Here is a 3,325-nt window from a genome sequence, read left to right on the forward strand (position 1 = left end):
GCTCTGTTTTAAAACTCGTATTTTGGTGAAGACCATTCATTTGGATCAACGTGAACTGTTCTGGAGATCTAAAGGGTCTTCTTACCACTTCTATAAATAGAGAACCACTTTGATTCTGAGGATGAGACAGATGGTACGTGCAGCAAGTAATAGTTTGTGAGGCCAGAAAAAGCAAAAAAAAGACACTGGTTCCAGTTGCTGGAACACCAGCAGTTGGCATCACACGGCTTAGCAAGGGGAGGCAGATTTGTCATCAGGATAGGAAGAAGACCCAAACACTCATGGCAGTCCAAAACCCGTCTTGAAATGGAAAGATTCTTGCAGGTTCTAAAGAATGAGTGGAGTAGTATCTGCCTCTTGCTTGTCCCTTCACCAGCCAGCTGTTCAGACAGGGAGAGGGATCTAGAGTTGTAGCCAGGGAAGATCAGCACCACAGCCAATATTTAAGTGCTGTGGCAAGTCTGAGTTGATCTTGATAAATATGGAAAACAAAGATGATACTATGTACGTGATGCACTTTAGCAACATAGAAATGTTTCATGAAAGAGGAGGATGCCAAAGCAGATAAATAGCATTTGTGTTTGTTTACATGATCTTTCCTTCTTGAAATGTTTCTCTTGAGAATTTGAGAAATAGTGCAGGTGAAAGCTGGCAGGTAGAAGATATTCCTTCTGTTGAAGTCCATGCAGGATGAGCTAGCAGCGGCAACTCGAATGAAAACCTGGAGGAGTGTTGAAGAGTCTGATGGGCTGAGACTGAAAGCCCATGCACATGTTATGTTAGTGCCAAAAAGATTTGTGAGGGTCCTGTTGCCATCAAACTTTGGTTCAGAAAGCCTGTTATTTTTTACTTGAAATTGTACAGTATCCTAGTAGAATTGTTTCCTCTTTGTCCAAAAATAGAAAGAATACTATTTTGAAGCACCAAGTCTCACCTGTGAGATGGAAAAGGCAAAGGAAATGGATCTTTGAGATTATAGAAGCGTGTGCTGAGGACTGGTCCAATGCCCCAGACAATACCACATACTGTAGTATTTTGAAATCATGTGGGCTGTCCTACTAATATTTAACTCTGATCTGGTAGCTTGTCATGAGGTCAGTGAGAGATTTGAAAGTGCAAGGCTCCTAATACTGAACTGTGTGTTTAGCCTGTCCTGATCTTTGTGCTGTTCCTCTGAAGTACCATATCGAGCAAGGACATGCATTCTGTGCCAGGGCCTGGGCAGTCCATGGCAAAAACTTCTCACACCTTCTTACTGAGGACAATTCAGAAGATGGAGAACACTGATGAAACCTGCCTGCACGTGAGTAGTTTGAGGTGGAGACACTGTCTTCAGTATGAGCACCAGGAAACGAAGCTCAGCAGTTCTTTCAAATTCTCTAGAGAATCTGAGGAGCAGCAAGGGCTTTTTGCATTAGGCTAAAGTGGATCAGAAGCTTTTAATTTCAAATCTGTTAGGAGATCAGGTCCTGGCACCATAGCACAGTGTTGTGATTGACTCGGCCTGTGCTACGAGTCCTTGGTCAATAGGTTGTGGGAATCAATAATGCTGCTGCTATCTTTTTAATAAAATCATTTTGGCACTGCCACTTCCTTCTTTTCATCCTCGTGAAGTTTAAGACCTTGCAGCTTATGGATGGAGTGCTTTTACCAAATGTGCCCTATGCACAAGGCGGGCAGAGCTGGAAGACAAATCCCAAGAAAAAGTCAAGTAGAGCTTACTAGAGAGAATAAAGCTTGAGCTTAAACTACAAAAAGGTGGTTAAATGATACAAATACCAGTAAGGAACACTGCATTATTGGAGGGATGTCCAGCTACGAAATGCTGTAGTCCACCTGGCAGAATAAAGGAACTGGAAAAGTGCCAGATTGACTTGAGCATCAGAGACGTGAAAGTATGGTCACCATCAAGCTCTCTGTCGAAAACCTGTCTCCAGTTATAAAGCATTTGTACAGCTGCAGGGCAGATACGCATGTGGATTATCACTTAAAAGATAAAACAACATGTTTTCTATCATAAATGAGATTTTATTATGCTTATTATTAGCTTCTTGACAATATTTATCACTTCTAGTCATTTTTATACTTTGCACGCTAATGTGTAAGATTTACTATGCTGCTCCCTCTTTAATATCTACCACAAGCCGAATTCAGTGCAACAACATTAACTTAAATCGGCATCTTGTAAGACTTCTGAGACTGATGGTAGCATCACTTAACGTGGTACAGCTTCCTCACAGGCAAGTACACAAATGCCCAGATGGCCTCTACAATTCATACATCCTTCCTTTTTTGTTTTTTTGTTTTTTTTTTTTTTTCTAAATATTGGAAATTGAAGTTACTGGGCCTCTGTGATCCTAAAGATCTATTTCTACACTGAGTGCACTGCACAAGCTGTTTTAATAGCTTTAAGAGACCAGTGTGCTGGACGGTCCCTGATGGCGGGGGGGGGAGGAGTTGGAAAGTACTTTGCCTCTTCTACAGGATTTCCGTAGCGAAGTTACTTAAGCTCTCCGGGCCTTAAATCACTTTCTACAAGTAAGTAATGACAGGTGTATCTATGTCTGATTTCCTAGTCATAAATTTACTGTAAACGTATTGTAACTGCCCATTGAGGCAAGCAAACACAGAAGCGCTACGGAAAATGTAAAAATGAGTTGCTAAGTCGTTTTGAAGAAGGCTTTACTCGGGGGGATGGTTGTTCCAGGTGGGCAAAGAAGATCATACCTGCTCTTGACCATTTGCTTTTCCTTACGTGCAGGACTTGTTGTGTATGGTCACCAAAGGCAAGTTTTGGTGTCAGGCTGGGCGAGGTAAAAGTTCTTTTTTTTGAATCTGTGGGTGCAGCAGCCTTGCAGAAATATATTGCAGTAAAATCCCCCCCCATCTTGAATATGGCAGTAATGGCTGTCTAAAAATAATACATAACAAAGGGTGCCCTTCGCAGGCAGAGTCAGAAATAACTTGCTTTGTCAAAACGTAAGGCTCTTACCAGTTACCTAAAAGGCGTCAGCCTGACCCGGAGACCACGCAAGAGCCAACTTTGAAGCAGATTCTCCCCGTGCGAATCTGGAGCTTGGACTTCCCCCAGAGAGACAATAAATAACCGCTCGCTCGCTGCTGGTTTCGAGCCTTGGTTTTGTAACGAGCCGCGGCCCGTCCCGCCCCCGTTCCCTTCACCCCGCCGTGGGGCCTTTAACCCTTCTGGCCGGGGGGCGCTGCGGCCCCGCCTGGCTGCTCCGGCCGCCCTGCCTGCCGCCGGGCCGGGCCGGCTCTGGGCGGGAAGGCGCTGCTCCGACCGCCGCCGCCTTCCCGCCCTCCACCC

The sequence above is a fragment of the Calidris pugnax genome, unplaced genomic scaffold (genome assembly GCF_001431845.1).
Source record: "Calidris pugnax isolate Ruff unplaced genomic scaffold, ASM143184v1 scaffold44, whole genome shotgun sequence".
Classification (NCBI taxonomy): Eukaryota; Metazoa; Chordata; class Aves; order Charadriiformes; family Scolopacidae; genus Calidris; species Calidris pugnax.